The sequence below is a fragment of the Labrus mixtus genome, unplaced genomic scaffold (assembly GCF_963584025.1).
Source record: "Labrus mixtus unplaced genomic scaffold, fLabMix1.1 SCAFFOLD_72, whole genome shotgun sequence".
NCBI classification, from domain to species: Eukaryota; Metazoa; Chordata; class Actinopteri; order Labriformes; family Labridae; genus Labrus; species Labrus mixtus.
Genome location: NW_026870160.1, coordinates 52,501 through 64,518, shown reverse-complemented (window position 1 = coordinate 64,518; position 12,018 = coordinate 52,501). Strand labels below are relative to the sequence as shown.

The 12,018-nt window shown below is 43.6% G+C and overlaps 30 non-coding genes and 17 pseudogenes across 30 annotated transcripts in view; all 47 read right to left on the bottom strand.

Moving 5' to 3' along the window:
• Positions 1-30: 30 nt before the first annotated feature.
• LOC132964944 (5S ribosomal RNA) lies at positions 31-149 on the bottom strand. The gene has a single exon (XR_009669682.1). It is a non-coding gene; the product is annotated as a 5S ribosomal RNA (ribosomal RNA).
• Positions 150-271: 122 nt separating this feature from the next.
• LOC132965243 (5S ribosomal RNA) lies at positions 272-390 on the bottom strand. The gene has a single exon (XR_009669871.1). It is a non-coding gene; the product is annotated as a 5S ribosomal RNA (ribosomal RNA).
• Positions 391-511: 121 nt separating this feature from the next.
• LOC132965222 (5S ribosomal RNA) lies at positions 512-630 on the bottom strand. Its single transcript, XR_009669852.1, has one exon. It is a non-coding gene; the product is annotated as a 5S ribosomal RNA (ribosomal RNA).
• Positions 631-751: 121 nt separating this feature from the next.
• On the bottom strand, positions 752-871 carry LOC132965115 (5S ribosomal RNA). Its single transcript, XR_009669750.1, has one exon. It is a non-coding gene; the product is annotated as a 5S ribosomal RNA (ribosomal RNA).
• A 123-nt stretch (positions 872-994) lies between these two features.
• Positions 995-1,103, bottom strand: LOC132965542 (5S ribosomal RNA; annotated as a pseudogene).
• A 121-nt stretch (positions 1,104-1,224) lies between these two features.
• Positions 1,225-1,343, bottom strand: LOC132965408 (5S ribosomal RNA). Its single transcript, XR_009670024.1, has one exon. It is a non-coding gene; the product is annotated as a 5S ribosomal RNA (ribosomal RNA).
• Positions 1,344-1,466: 123 nt separating this feature from the next.
• Positions 1,467-1,575, bottom strand: LOC132965541 (5S ribosomal RNA; annotated as a pseudogene).
• A 123-nt stretch (positions 1,576-1,698) lies between these two features.
• Positions 1,699-1,817, bottom strand: LOC132964859 (5S ribosomal RNA; annotated as a pseudogene).
• A 123-nt stretch (positions 1,818-1,940) lies between these two features.
• LOC132964858 (5S ribosomal RNA) lies at positions 1,941-2,059 on the bottom strand (annotated as a pseudogene).
• A 123-nt stretch (positions 2,060-2,182) lies between these two features.
• Positions 2,183-2,301, bottom strand: LOC132965138 (5S ribosomal RNA). Its single transcript, XR_009669772.1, has one exon. It is a non-coding gene; the product is annotated as a 5S ribosomal RNA (ribosomal RNA).
• Positions 2,302-2,422: 121 nt separating this feature from the next.
• On the bottom strand, positions 2,423-2,541 carry LOC132965227 (5S ribosomal RNA). Its single transcript, XR_009669856.1, has one exon. It is a non-coding gene; the product is annotated as a 5S ribosomal RNA (ribosomal RNA).
• A 125-nt stretch (positions 2,542-2,666) lies between these two features.
• LOC132965480 (5S ribosomal RNA) lies at positions 2,667-2,785 on the bottom strand (annotated as a pseudogene).
• Positions 2,786-2,907: 122 nt separating this feature from the next.
• LOC132965314 (5S ribosomal RNA) lies at positions 2,908-3,026 on the bottom strand. The gene has a single exon (XR_009669939.1). It is a non-coding gene; the product is annotated as a 5S ribosomal RNA (ribosomal RNA).
• A 123-nt stretch (positions 3,027-3,149) lies between these two features.
• LOC132964731 (5S ribosomal RNA) lies at positions 3,150-3,257 on the bottom strand (annotated as a pseudogene).
• Positions 3,258-3,378: 121 nt separating this feature from the next.
• On the bottom strand, positions 3,379-3,497 carry LOC132965415 (5S ribosomal RNA). The gene has a single exon (XR_009670030.1). It is a non-coding gene; the product is annotated as a 5S ribosomal RNA (ribosomal RNA).
• A 121-nt stretch (positions 3,498-3,618) lies between these two features.
• On the bottom strand, positions 3,619-3,737 carry LOC132965330 (5S ribosomal RNA). The gene has a single exon (XR_009669954.1). It is a non-coding gene; the product is annotated as a 5S ribosomal RNA (ribosomal RNA).
• Positions 3,738-3,858: 121 nt separating this feature from the next.
• Positions 3,859-3,977, bottom strand: LOC132965414 (5S ribosomal RNA). The gene has a single exon (XR_009670029.1). It is a non-coding gene; the product is annotated as a 5S ribosomal RNA (ribosomal RNA).
• A 124-nt stretch (positions 3,978-4,101) lies between these two features.
• On the bottom strand, positions 4,102-4,220 carry LOC132965185 (5S ribosomal RNA). The gene has a single exon (XR_009669815.1). It is a non-coding gene; the product is annotated as a 5S ribosomal RNA (ribosomal RNA).
• Positions 4,221-4,574: 354 nt separating this feature from the next.
• Positions 4,575-4,693, bottom strand: LOC132965373 (5S ribosomal RNA). The gene has a single exon (XR_009669994.1). It is a non-coding gene; the product is annotated as a 5S ribosomal RNA (ribosomal RNA).
• A 121-nt stretch (positions 4,694-4,814) lies between these two features.
• LOC132964998 (5S ribosomal RNA) lies at positions 4,815-4,923 on the bottom strand (annotated as a pseudogene).
• Positions 4,924-5,044: 121 nt separating this feature from the next.
• Positions 5,045-5,163, bottom strand: LOC132965136 (5S ribosomal RNA). The gene has a single exon (XR_009669770.1). It is a non-coding gene; the product is annotated as a 5S ribosomal RNA (ribosomal RNA).
• Positions 5,164-5,284: 121 nt separating this feature from the next.
• On the bottom strand, positions 5,285-5,393 carry LOC132964984 (5S ribosomal RNA; annotated as a pseudogene).
• Positions 5,394-5,515: 122 nt separating this feature from the next.
• Positions 5,516-5,624, bottom strand: LOC132965049 (5S ribosomal RNA; annotated as a pseudogene).
• A 122-nt stretch (positions 5,625-5,746) lies between these two features.
• Positions 5,747-5,865, bottom strand: LOC132965329 (5S ribosomal RNA). The gene has a single exon (XR_009669953.1). It is a non-coding gene; the product is annotated as a 5S ribosomal RNA (ribosomal RNA).
• A 123-nt stretch (positions 5,866-5,988) lies between these two features.
• Positions 5,989-6,097, bottom strand: LOC132964909 (5S ribosomal RNA; annotated as a pseudogene).
• Positions 6,098-6,448: 351 nt separating this feature from the next.
• On the bottom strand, positions 6,449-6,567 carry LOC132965363 (5S ribosomal RNA). The gene has a single exon (XR_009669985.1). It is a non-coding gene; the product is annotated as a 5S ribosomal RNA (ribosomal RNA).
• A 119-nt stretch (positions 6,568-6,686) lies between these two features.
• On the bottom strand, positions 6,687-6,795 carry LOC132964736 (5S ribosomal RNA; annotated as a pseudogene).
• A 123-nt stretch (positions 6,796-6,918) lies between these two features.
• Positions 6,919-7,037, bottom strand: LOC132964722 (5S ribosomal RNA; annotated as a pseudogene).
• Positions 7,038-7,160: 123 nt separating this feature from the next.
• Positions 7,161-7,269, bottom strand: LOC132965422 (5S ribosomal RNA; annotated as a pseudogene).
• A 122-nt stretch (positions 7,270-7,391) lies between these two features.
• LOC132965383 (5S ribosomal RNA) lies at positions 7,392-7,510 on the bottom strand. Its single transcript, XR_009670003.1, has one exon. It is a non-coding gene; the product is annotated as a 5S ribosomal RNA (ribosomal RNA).
• Positions 7,511-7,631: 121 nt separating this feature from the next.
• On the bottom strand, positions 7,632-7,750 carry LOC132965225 (5S ribosomal RNA). The gene has a single exon (XR_009669855.1). It is a non-coding gene; the product is annotated as a 5S ribosomal RNA (ribosomal RNA).
• Positions 7,751-7,871: 121 nt separating this feature from the next.
• Positions 7,872-7,990, bottom strand: LOC132965438 (5S ribosomal RNA). The gene has a single exon (XR_009670039.1). It is a non-coding gene; the product is annotated as a 5S ribosomal RNA (ribosomal RNA).
• Positions 7,991-8,113: 123 nt separating this feature from the next.
• Positions 8,114-8,222, bottom strand: LOC132965445 (5S ribosomal RNA; annotated as a pseudogene).
• Positions 8,223-8,343: 121 nt separating this feature from the next.
• LOC132965413 (5S ribosomal RNA) lies at positions 8,344-8,462 on the bottom strand. Its single transcript, XR_009670028.1, has one exon. It is a non-coding gene; the product is annotated as a 5S ribosomal RNA (ribosomal RNA).
• A 124-nt stretch (positions 8,463-8,586) lies between these two features.
• Positions 8,587-8,705, bottom strand: LOC132965285 (5S ribosomal RNA). Its single transcript, XR_009669911.1, has one exon. It is a non-coding gene; the product is annotated as a 5S ribosomal RNA (ribosomal RNA).
• Positions 8,706-9,059: 354 nt separating this feature from the next.
• LOC132965372 (5S ribosomal RNA) lies at positions 9,060-9,178 on the bottom strand. Its single transcript, XR_009669993.1, has one exon. It is a non-coding gene; the product is annotated as a 5S ribosomal RNA (ribosomal RNA).
• A 121-nt stretch (positions 9,179-9,299) lies between these two features.
• On the bottom strand, positions 9,300-9,408 carry LOC132964925 (5S ribosomal RNA; annotated as a pseudogene).
• Positions 9,409-9,529: 121 nt separating this feature from the next.
• On the bottom strand, positions 9,530-9,648 carry LOC132965412 (5S ribosomal RNA). The gene has a single exon (XR_009670027.1). It is a non-coding gene; the product is annotated as a 5S ribosomal RNA (ribosomal RNA).
• Positions 9,649-9,772: 124 nt separating this feature from the next.
• Positions 9,773-9,891, bottom strand: LOC132964743 (5S ribosomal RNA). The gene has a single exon (XR_009669662.1). It is a non-coding gene; the product is annotated as a 5S ribosomal RNA (ribosomal RNA).
• Positions 9,892-10,245: 354 nt separating this feature from the next.
• Positions 10,246-10,364, bottom strand: LOC132965371 (5S ribosomal RNA). Its single transcript, XR_009669992.1, has one exon. It is a non-coding gene; the product is annotated as a 5S ribosomal RNA (ribosomal RNA).
• A 121-nt stretch (positions 10,365-10,485) lies between these two features.
• LOC132965043 (5S ribosomal RNA) lies at positions 10,486-10,594 on the bottom strand (annotated as a pseudogene).
• Positions 10,595-10,715: 121 nt separating this feature from the next.
• Positions 10,716-10,834, bottom strand: LOC132964732 (5S ribosomal RNA). The gene has a single exon (XR_009669661.1). It is a non-coding gene; the product is annotated as a 5S ribosomal RNA (ribosomal RNA).
• Positions 10,835-10,955: 121 nt separating this feature from the next.
• LOC132965421 (5S ribosomal RNA) lies at positions 10,956-11,064 on the bottom strand (annotated as a pseudogene).
• A 121-nt stretch (positions 11,065-11,185) lies between these two features.
• LOC132965287 (5S ribosomal RNA) lies at positions 11,186-11,304 on the bottom strand. Its single transcript, XR_009669913.1, has one exon. It is a non-coding gene; the product is annotated as a 5S ribosomal RNA (ribosomal RNA).
• Positions 11,305-11,426: 122 nt separating this feature from the next.
• LOC132965146 (5S ribosomal RNA) lies at positions 11,427-11,545 on the bottom strand. Its single transcript, XR_009669780.1, has one exon. It is a non-coding gene; the product is annotated as a 5S ribosomal RNA (ribosomal RNA).
• Positions 11,546-11,667: 122 nt separating this feature from the next.
• Positions 11,668-11,786, bottom strand: LOC132965239 (5S ribosomal RNA). The gene has a single exon (XR_009669868.1). It is a non-coding gene; the product is annotated as a 5S ribosomal RNA (ribosomal RNA).
• A 121-nt stretch (positions 11,787-11,907) lies between these two features.
• The window catches only part of LOC132965172 (5S ribosomal RNA), a 119-nt gene continuing 8 nt past the window's right edge, over positions 11,908-12,018 (bottom strand). The window contains exon 1 of the ribosomal RNA XR_009669804.1: positions 11,908-12,018. This exon is cut by the window's right edge and continues 8 nt beyond it. This is a non-coding gene — a ribosomal RNA (5S ribosomal RNA).

Sequence of the window (12,018 nt, the reverse complement as noted above, 5' to 3'; positions counted from 1 at the left end):
AAAAAAACATATGATCAAAAAAAATGAAAAAGCTTACAGCACCTGGTATTCCCAGGCGGTCTCCCATCCAAGTACTAACCAGGCCCGACCCTGCTTAGCTTCCGAGATCAGACGAGATCGGGCGTGTTCAGGGTGGTTTGGCCGTAAGCCATTATTGTATGCAGAAAGGCGCCTTTTAAAGATGTCATGCCCTTGATTCTGGCTGAATTTTTGGACATGTGAATATGTCTCTATATGTTAAAAAAAAAACATATGATCAAAAAAATGAAAAAACTTACAGCACCTGATATTCCCAGGCGGTCTCCCATCCAAGTACTAACCAGGCCCTACCCGGCTTAGCTTCCGAGATCGGACGAGATCAGGCGTGTTCAGGGTGGTATGGCTGTAAGCCATTATTGTGTGCAGAGAGGGGCCTTTTAAAGATGTCATGCCCTTGATTCTGGCTGAATTTTTGGACATGTGAATATGTCTCTATATGATAAAAAAAACATATGATCAAAAAAAATGAAAAAGCTTACAGCACCTGGTATTCCCAGGAGGTCTCCCATCCAAGTACTAACCAGGCCCGACCCTGCTTAGCTTCCGAGATCAGACGAGATCGGGCGTGTTCAGGGTGGTATGGCCGTAAGCCATTATTGTGTGCAGAAAGGGGCCTTTTAAAGATGTCATGCCCTTGATTCTGGCTGAATTTTTGGACATGTGAATATGTCTCTATATGATAAAAAAAAATATATGATCAAAAAAATGAAAACGCTTACAGCACCTGGTATTCCCAGGTGGTCTCCCATCCAAGTACTATCCAGGCCCGACCCTGCTTAGCTTCCGAGATCGGACGAGATCGGGTTGTGTTCAGGGTGGTATGGCCGTAAGCCATTATTGTGTGCAGACAGGGGCCTTTTAAAGATGTCATGCCCTTGATTCTGGCTGAATTTGTGGACATGTGAATATGTCTCTATATGATAAAAAAAGAACATATGATCAAAAAAAATGAAAAAGCTTACAGCACCTGGTATTCCCAGGCGGTCTCCCATCCAAGTACTAACCAGGCCTGACCTTGCTTAGCTTCCGAGATCGGGCGTGTTCAGGGTGGTATGGCCGTAAGCCATTATTGTGTGCAGACAGGGGCCTTTTAAAGATGTCATGCCCTTGATTCTGGCTGAATTTTTGGATATGTGAATATGTCTCTATATGATAAAAAAAAACACATGATCAAAAAAATGAAAACGCTTACAGCACCTGGTATTCCCAGGTGGTCTCCCATCCAAGTACTATCCAGGCCCGACCCTGCTTAGCTTCCGAGATCGGACGAGATCGGGCGTGTTCAGGGTGGTATGGCCGTAAGCCATTATTGTGTGCAGACAGGGGCCTTTTAAAGATGTCATGCCCTTGATTCTGGCTGAATTTGTGGACATGTGAATATGTCTCTATATGATAAAAAAAGAACATATGATCAAAAAAAATGAAAAAGCTTACAGCACCTGGTATTCCCAGGCGGTCTCCCATCCAAGTACTAACCAGGCCTGACCTTGCTTAGCTTCCGAGATCGGGCGTGTTCAGGGTGGTATGGCCGTAAGCCATTATTGTGTGCAGACAGGGGCCTTTTAAAGATGTCATGCCCTTGATTCTGGCTGAATTTTTGGACATGTGAATATGTCTCTATATGATAAAAAAAACATATGATCAAAAAAAATGAAAAAGCTTTTACAGCATCTGGTATTCCCAGGCGGTCTCCCATCCAAGTACTAACCAGGCACGACCCTACTTAGTTTCCGAGATCGGACGAGATCGGTCGTGTTAAGGGTGGTATGGCCGTAAGCCGTTATTGTGTGCAAAAAGGGGCCTTTTAAATATGTCATGCCCTTGATTCTGGCTGAATTTTTGGACATGTGAATATGTCTCTATATGATAAAAAAAACATATGATCAAAAAAAATGAAAAAGCTTTTACAGCATCTGGTATTCCCAGGCGGTCTCCCATCCAAGTACTAACCAGGCACGACCCTACTTAGTTTCCGAGATCGGACGAGATCGGTCGTGTTAAGGGTGGTATGGCCGTAAGCTGTTATTGTGTGCAAAAAGGGGCATTTTAAATATGTCATGCCCTTGATTCTGGCTGAATTTGTGGACATGTGAATATGTCTCTATATGATAAAAAAAAAAACATATGATCAAAAAAATGAAAAAGCTTACAGCACCTGGTATTCCCAGGCGGTCTCCCATCCAAGTACTAACCAGGCCCTACCCTGCTTGGCTTCCGAGATCGGACGAGATCAGGCGTGTTCAGGGTGGTATGGCCATAAGCCATTATTGTGTGCAGACAGGGGCCTTTAAAAGATGTCATGCCCTTGATTCTGGCTGAATTTTTGGACATGTGAATATGTCTCTATATGATAAAAAAAAACATATGATCAAAAAAATGAAAACGCTTACAGCACCTGGTATTCCCAGGTGGTCTCCCATCCAAGTACTAACCAGGCCCGACCCTACTTAGTTTCCGAGATCGGACGAGATCGGGCGTGTTAAGGGTGGTATGGCCGTAAGCTGTTATTGTGTGCAGAAAGGGGCCTTTTAAAGATGTCATGCCCTTGATTCTGGCTGAATTTCTGGACATGTGAATATGTCTCTATATGATAAAACAAAAAAAACATATGATCAAAAAAATAAAAAAGCTTACAGCATCTGGTATTCCCAGGCGGTCTCCCATCCAAGTACTAACCAAGCACGACCCTACTTAGTTTCCGAGATCGGACGAGATCGGGCGTGTTAAGGGTGGTATGGCCGTAAGCTGTTATTGTGTGCAGAAAGGGGCCTTTTAAAGATGTCATGCCCTTGAGTCTGGCTGAATTTCTGGACATGTGAATATGTCTCTATATGATAAAAAAAAAACATATGATCAAAAAAATGAAAAAGCTTACAGCACCTGGTCTTCCCAGGCGGTCTCACATCCAAGTACTAACCAGGCCCTACCCTGCTTAGCTTCAGAGATCGGACGAGATCAAGCGTGTTCAGGGTGGTATGGCCATAAGCCATTATTGTGTGCAGACAGGGGCCTTTTAAAGATGTCATGCACTTGATTCTGGCTGAATTTTTGGACATGTGAATATGTCTCTATATGATAAAAAAAAAAACATATGATCAAAAAAATGAAAAAGCTTACAGCACCTGGTATTCCAGGTGGTCTCCCATCCAAGTCCTAACCAGGCCCGACCCTGCTTAGCTTCCGAGATCGGGCGTGTTCAGGGTGGTATGGCCGTAAGCCATTATTGTGTGCAGACAGGGGCCTTTTAAAGATGTCATTCCCTTGATTCTGGCTGAATTTGTGGACATGTGAATATGTCTCTCTATGATAAAAAAAACATATGATCAAAAAAATAAAAAAAGCTTACAGCATCTGGTATTCCCAGGCGGTCTCCCATTCAAGTACTAACCAGGCCCGACCCTGCTTAGCTTCCGAGATGGGACGAGATCGGGCGTGTTAAGGGTGGTATGGCCGTAAGCCATTATTGTGTGCAGACAGGGGCCTTTTAAAGATGTTATGCCCTTGATTCTGGCTGAATTTTTGGACATGTGAATATGTCTCTATATGATAAAAAAAAACATATGATCAAAAAAATGAAAACGCTTACAGCACCTGGTATTCCCAGGTGGTCTCCCATCCAAGTACTAACCAGGCCCGACCCTACTTAGTTTCCGAGATCGGACGAGATCGGGCGTGTTAAGGGTGGTATGGCCGTACGCTGTTATTGTGTGCAGAAAGGGGCCTTTTAAAGATGTCATGCCCTTGATTCTGGCTGAATTTGTGGACATGTGAATATGTCTCTCTATGATAAAAAAAACATATGATCAAAAAAATAAAAAAAGCTTACAGCATCTGGTATTCCCAGGCGGTCTCCCATTCAAGTACTAACCAGGCCCGACCCTGCTTAGCTTCCGAGATGGGACGAGATCGGGCGTGTTAAGGGTGGTATGGCCGTAAGCCATTATTGTGTGCAGACAGGGGCCTTTTAAAGATGTTATGCCCTTGATTCTGGCTGAATTTTTGGACATGTGAATATGTCTCTATATGATAAAAAAAAAAAACATATGATCAAAAAAATGAAAAAGCTTACAGCACCTGGTATTCCCAGGCGGTCTCCCATCCAAGTACTAACCAGGCCCGACCCTGCTTAGTTTCCGAGATCGGACGAGATCAGGCGTGTTCAGGGTGGTATGGCCGTAAGCTGTTATTGTGTGCAGACAGGGGCCTTTTAAAGATCTCATGCCCTTGATTCTGGCTGAATTTTTGGACATGTGAATATGTCTCTATATGATAAAAAAAGAACATATGATCAAAAAAAATGAAAAAGCTTACAGCACCTGGTATTCCCAGGCGGTCTCCAATCCAAGTACTAACCAGGCCAGACGCTGCTTAGCTTCCGAGATCGGACAAGTTCAGGGTGGTATGTCCTTAAGCCATTATTGTGTGCAGAAAGGGGCCTTTTAAAGATGTCATGCCCTTGATTCTGGCTGAATTTTTGGACATGTGAATATGTCTCTATATGATAAAAAAAAAACATATGATCAAAAAAATGAAAAAACTTACAGCACCTGGTATTCCCAGGCGGTCTCGCATCCAAGAACTAACCAGGCCCTACCCTGCTTAGCTTCCGAGATCGGACGAGATCAGGCGTGTTCAGGGTGGTATGGCCGTAAGCCATTATTGTGTGCAGACAGGGGCCTTTTAAAGATGTCATGCCCTTGATTCTGGCTGAATTTTTGGACATGTGAATATGTCTCTCTATGATAAAAAAAAACATATGATCAAAAAAATGAAAAAGCTTACAGCACCTGGTATTCCTAGGCGGTCTCCCATCCAAGTATTAACCAGGCCCGACCCTGCTTTGCTTCTGAGATCGGGCGTGTTCAGGGTGGTATGGACGTAAGGCATTATTGTGTGCAGAAAGGGGCCTTTTAAAGATATCATGCCCTTGATTCTGGCTGAATTTTTGGACATGTGAATATGTCTCTATATGATAAAAAAAAACATATGATCAAAAAAATGAAAAAGCTTACAGCACCTGGTATTCCCAGGCGGTCTCCCATCCAAGTACTAACCAGGCCCGACCCTGCTTAGCTTCCGAGATCGGACGAGATCGGGCGTGTTCAGGGTGTTATGGCCGTAAGCCATTGTTGTGTGCAGAAAGGGGCCTTTTAAAGATGTCATGCCCTTGATTCTGGCTGAATTTGTGGACATGTGAATATGTTTCTCTATGATAAAAAAAACATATGATCAAAAAAATAAGAAAAGCTTACAGCATCTGGTATTCCCAGGCGGTCTCCCATCCAAGTATTAACCAGGCCCGACCCTGCTTAGCTTCCAAGATCGGACGAGTTCAGGGTGGTTTGGCCGTAAGCCATTATTGTGTGCAGAAAGGGGCCTTTTAAAGATGTCATGCCCTTGATTCTGGATGAATTTTTGGACATGTGAATATGTCTCTATATGATAAAAAAAAAACATATGATCAAAAAAATGAAAAAGCTTACAGCACCTGGTATTCCTAGGCGGTCTCCCATCCAAGTATTAACCAGGCCCGACCCTGCTTTGCTTCTGAGATCGGACGAGTTCAGGGTGGTATGGACGTAAGGCGTTACTGTGTGCAGAAAGGGGCCTTTTAAAGATATCATGCCCTTGATTCTGGCTGAATTTTTGGACATGTGAATATGTCTCTATATGATAAAAAAAAAACATATGATCAAAAAAATGAAAAAACTCACAGCACCTGGTATTCCCAGGCGGTCTCCCATCCAAGTACTAACCAGGTCCTACCCTGCTTAGCTTCCGAGATCGGACTAGATCAGGCGTGTTCAGGGTGGTATGGCCGTAAGCCATTATTGTGTGCAGACAGGGGCCTTTTAAAGATGTCATGCCCTTGATTCTGGCTGAATTTTTGGACATGTGAATATGTCTCTATATGATAAAAAAAAAACATATGATCAAAAAAAATGAAAAAGCTTACAGCACCTGGTATTCCCAGTCGGTCTCCCATACAAGTACTAACCAGGCCCAACCCTGCTTAGCTTCCGAGATCAGACGAGTACAGGGTGGTATGGCCGTAAGGCATTATTGTGTGCAGAAAGGGGCCTTTTAAAGATGTCATGCCCTTGATTCTGGCTGAATTTTTGGACATGTGAATATGTCTCTCTATGATAAAAAAAAACATATGATCAAAAAAATGAAAAAGCTTACAGCACCTGGTATTCCTAGGCGGTCTCCCGTCCAAGTATTAACCAGGCCCGACCCTGCTTAGCTTCTGAGATCGGACGAGATCAGGGTGGTATGGACGTAAGGCATTATTGTGTGCAGAAAGGGGCCTTTTAAAGATATCATGCCCTTGATTCTGGCTGAATTTTTGGACATGTGAATATGTCTCTATATGATAAAAAAAAACATATGATCAAAAAAATGAAAAAGCTTACAGCACCTGGTATTCCCAGGCGGTCTCCCATCCAAGTACTAACCAGGCCCAACCCTGCTTAGCTTCCGAGATCGGACGAGATCAGGCGTGTTCAGGGTGGTATGGCCGTAAGCCATTATTGTGTGCAGAGAGGGGCCTTTTAAAGATGTCATGCCCTTGATTCTGGCTGAATTTTTGGACATGTGAATATGTCTCTATATGATAAAAAAAAACATGATCAAAAAAATGAAAAAGCTTACAGCACCTGGTATTCCCAGGCGGTCTCCCATCCAAGTACTAACCAGGCCCGACCCTGCTTAGCTTCCAAGATTGGACGAGTTCAGGGTGGTTTGGCCGTAAGCCATTATTGTGTGCAGAAAGGGGCCTTTTAAAGATGTCATGCCCTTGATTCTGGCTGAATTTTTGGACATGTGAATATGTCTCTATATGATAAAAAAAAATCATATGATCAAAAAAAATTAAAAAGCTTACAGCACCTGGTATTCCCAGGCGGTCTCCCATCCAAGTACTAACGAGGCCCGACCCTGCTTAGTTTCCGAGATCGGACGAGAACGGACGAGTTCAGGGTGGTTTGACTGTAAGCCATTATTGTGTGCAGAAAGGGGCCTTTTAAAGATGTCATGCCCTTGATTCTGGTTGAATTTTTGGACATGTGAATATGTCTCTATATGATAAAAAAAAATCATATGATCAAAAAAAATTAAAAAGCTTACAGCACCTGGTATTCCCAGGCGGTCTCCCATCCAAGTACTAACCAGGCCCGGCCCTGCTTAGCTTCCGAGATCGGGCGTGTTCAGGGTGGTATGGCCGTAAGCCATTATTGTATGCAGAAAGGGGCCTTTTAAAGATGTCATGCCCTTGATTCTGGCTGAATTTTTGGACATGTGAATATGTCTCTATATGATAAAAAAAAAACATATGATCAAAAAAATGAAAAAGCTTACAGCACCTGGTATTCCCAGGCGGTCTCCCATCCAAGTACTAACCAGTCCCTACCCTGCTTAGCTTCCGAGATCGGACAAGATCAAGCGTGTTCAGGGTGGTATGGCCATAAGCCATTATTGTGTGCAGACAGGGGCCTTTTAAAGATGTCATGCCCTTGATTCTGGCTGAATTTTTGGACATGTGAATATGTCTTTATATGATAAAAAAAAACATATGATCAAAAAAATGAAAAAGCTTACAGCACCTGGTATTCCAAGGTGGTCTCCCATCGAAGTACTAACCAGGCCCGACCCTGCTTAGCTTCCGAGATCGGACGAGATCGGGCGTGTTCAGGGTGTTATGGCCGTAAGCCATTATTGTGTGCAGACAGGGGCCTTTTAAAGATGTCATGCCCTTGATTCTGGCTGAATTTGTGGACATGTGAATATGTCTCTCTATGATAAAAAAAACATATGATCAAAAAAATAAGAAAAGCTTACAGCATCTGGTATTCCCAGGCGGTCTCCCATCCAAGTATTAACCAGGCCCGACCCTGCTTAGCTTCCGAGATGGGATGAGATCGGGCGTGTTAAGGGTGGTATGGCCGTAAGCCATTATTGTGTGCAGACAGGGGCCTTTTAAAGATGTTATGCCCTTGATTCTGGCTGAATTTTTGGACATGTGAATATGTCTCTATATGATAAAAAAAAAAACATATGATCAAAAAAATGAAAAAGCTTACAGCACCTGGTATTCCCAGGTGGTCTCCCATCCAAGTACTAACCAGGCCCGACCCTGCTTAGCTTCCGAGATCGGGCGTGTTCAGGGTAGTATGGCCGTAAGCCATTATTGCTTGCAGACAGGGGCCTTTTAAAGATGTCATGCCCTTGATTCTGGCTGAATTTGTGGACATGTGAATATGTCTCTCTATGATAAAAAAAACATATGATCAAAAAAATAAAAAAAGCTTACAGCATCTGGTATTCCCAGGCGGTCTCCCATTCAAGTACTAACCAGGCCCGACCCTGCTTAGCTTCCGAGATGGGACGAGATCGGGCGTGTTAAGGGTGGTATGGCCGTAAGCCATTATTGTGTGCAGACAGGGGACTTTTAAAGATGTTATGCCCTTGATTCTGGCTGAATTTTTGGACATGTGAATATGTCTCTATATGATAAAAAAAAAAAACATATGATCAAAAAAATGAAAAAGCTTACAGCACCTGGTATTCCCAGGCGGTCTCCCATCCAAGTACTAACCAGGCCCGACTCTGCTTAGCTTCCGAGATCGGACTAGATCAGGCGTGTTCAGGGTGGTATGGCCGTAAGCTGTTATTGTGTGCAGACAGGGGCCTTTTAAAGATCTCATGCCCTTGATTCTGGCTGAATTTTTGGACATGTGAATATGTCTCTATATGATAAAAAAAGAACATATGATCAAAAAAAATGAAAAAGCTTACAGCACCTGGTATTCCCAGGCGGTCTCCCATCCAAGTACTAACCAGGCCAGACGCTGCTTAGCTTCCGAGATCGGACAAGTTCAGGGTGGTATGTCCTTAAGCCATTATTGTGTGCAGAAAGGGGCCTTTTAAATATGTCATGCGCTTGATTCTGGCTGAATTTTTGGACATGTGAATATGTCTCTATATGATAAAAAAAAAACATATGATCAAAAAAATGAAAAAACTTACAGCACCTGGTATTCCCAGGCGGTCTCGCATCCAAGAACTAACCAGGCCCTACCCTGCTTAGCTTCCGAGATCGGACGAGATCAGGCGTGTTCAGGGTGGTATGGCCGTAAGCCATTATTGTGTGCAGACAGGGGCCTTTTAAAGATGTCATGCCCTTGATTCTGGCTGAATTTTTGGACATGTGAATATGTCTCTCTATGATAAAAAAAAACATATGATCAAAAAAATGAAAAAGCTTACAGCACCTGGTATTCCTAGGCGGTCTCCCATCCAAGTATTAACCAGGCCCGACCCTGCTTTGCTTCTGAGATCGTGCGTGTTCAGGGTGGTATGGCCGTAAGCCATTATTGCTTGCAGACAGGGGCCTTTTAAAGATGTCATGCCCTTGATTCTGGCTGAATTTGTGGACATGTGAATATGTCTCTCTATGATAAAAAAAACATATGATCAAAAAAATAAAAAAAGCTTACAGCATCTGGTATTCCCAGGCGGTCTCCCATTCAAGTACTAACCAGGCCCGACCCTGCTTAGCTTCCGAGATGGGACGAGATCGGGCGTGTTAAGGGTGGTATGGCCGTAAGCCATTATTGTGTGCAGACAGGGGCCTTTTAAAGATGTTATGCCCTTGATTCTGGCTGAATTTTTGGACATGTGAATATGTCTCTATATGATAAAAAAAAAAAACATATGATCAAAAAAATGAAAAAGCTTACAGCACCTGGTATTCCCAGGCGGTCTCCCATCCAAGTACTAACCAGGCCCGACCCTGCTTAGCTTCCGAGATCGGACGAGATCAGGCGTGTTCAGGGTGGTATGGCCGTAAGCTGTTATTGTGTGCAGACAGGGGCCTTTTAAAGATCTCATGCCCTTGATTCTGGCTGAATTTTTGGACATGTGAATATGTCTCTATATGATAAAAAAAGAACATATGATCAAAAAAAATGAAAAAGCTTACAGCACCTGGTATTCCCAGGCGGTCTCCCATCCAAGTACTAACCAGGCCAGACGCTGCTTAGCTTCCGAGATCGGACAAGTTCAGGGTGGTATGTCCTTAAGCCATTATTGTGTGCAGAAAGGGGCCTTTTAAAGATGTCATGCCCTTGATTCTGGCTGAATTTTTGGACATGTGAATATGTCTCTATATGATAAAAAAAAAACATATGATCAAAAAAATGAAAAAACTTACAGCACCTGGTATTCCCAGGCGGTCTCGCATCCAAGAACTAACCAGGCCCTACCCTGCTTAGCTTCCGAGATCGGACGAGATCAGGCGTGTTCAGGGTGGTATGGCCGTAAGCCATTATTGTGTGCAGACAGGGGCCTTTTAAAGATGTCATGCCCTTGATTCTGGCTGAATTTTTGGACATGTGAATATGTCTCTCTATGATAAAAAAAAACATATGATCAAAAAAATGAAAAAGCTTACAGCACCTGGTATTCCTAGGCGGTCTCCCATCCAAGTATTAACCAGGCCCGACCCTGCTTTGCTTCTGAGATCGTGCGTGTTCAGGGTGGTATGGACGTAAGGCATTATTGTGTGCAGAAAGGGGCCTTTTAAAGATATCATGCCCTTGATTCTGGCTGAATTTTTGGACATGTGAATATGTCTCTATATGATAAAAAAAAACATATGATCAAAAAAATGAAAAAGCTTACAGCACCTGGTATTCCCAGGCGGTCTCCCATCCAAGTACTAACCAGGCCCGACCCTGCTTAGCTTCCGAGATCGGACGAGATCAGGCGTGTTCAGGGTGGTATGGCCGTAAGCCATTATTGTGTGCAGAGAGGGGCCTTTTAAAGATGTCATGCCCTTGATTCTGGCTGAATTTTTGGACATGTGAATATGTCTCTATGTGATAAAAAAAAACATATGATCAAAAAAATGAAAAAGCTTACAGCACCTGGTATTCCCAAGCGGTCTCCCATCCAAGTACTAACCAGGCCCGACCCTGCTTAGCTTCCGAGATCGGGCGTGTTCAGGGTGGTATGGCCGTAAGCCATTATTGTATGCAGAAAGGGGCCTTTTAAAGATGTCATGCCCTTGATTCTGGCTGAATTTTTGGACATGTGAATATGTCTCTATATGACAAAAAAAAACATATGATCAAAAAAATGAAAAAACTTACAGCACCTGGTATTCCCAGGCGGTCTCCCATCCAAGTACTAACCAGGCCCTACCCCGCTTAGCCTCCGAGATCGGACGAGATCAGGTTTGTTCAGGGTGGTATGGCCGTAAGCCATTATTGTGTGCAGAAAGGGGCCTTTTAAAGATGTCATGCCCTTGATTCTGGCTGAATTTTTGGACATGTGAATATGTCTCTTTATGATAAAAAAAAAACATATGATCAAATAAATGAAAAAACTCACAGCACCTGGTATTCCCAGGCGGTCTCCCATCCAAGTACTAACCAGGCCCTACCCTGCTTAGCTTCCGAGATCGGACGAGATCAGGCGTGTTCAGGGTGGTATGGCCGTAAGCCATTATTGTGTGCAGACAGGGGCCTTTTAAAGATGTCATGCCCTTGATTCTGGCTGAATTTTTGGACATGTGAATATGTCTCTATATGATAAAAAAAAACATATGATCAAACAAAATGAAAAAGCTTACAGCACCTGGTATTCCCAGGCGGTCTCCCATCCAAGTACTAACCAGGCCCGACCCTGCTTAGCTTCTGAGATCGGACGAGATTGGGCGTGTTCAGGGTGGTATGGCCGTAAGCCATTATTGTGTGCAGAAAGGGGCCTTTTAAAGATGTCATGCCCTTGATTCTGGCTGAATTTTTGGACATGTGAATATGTCTCTATATTATAAAAAAAAACATATGATCAAAAAAATGAAAAAGCTTACAGCACCTGGTATTCCCAGGCGGTCTCCCATCTAAGTACTAACCAGGCCCGACCCTGCATAGCTTCCGAGATCGGACGAGATCGGGCGTGTTCAGGGTGGTATGG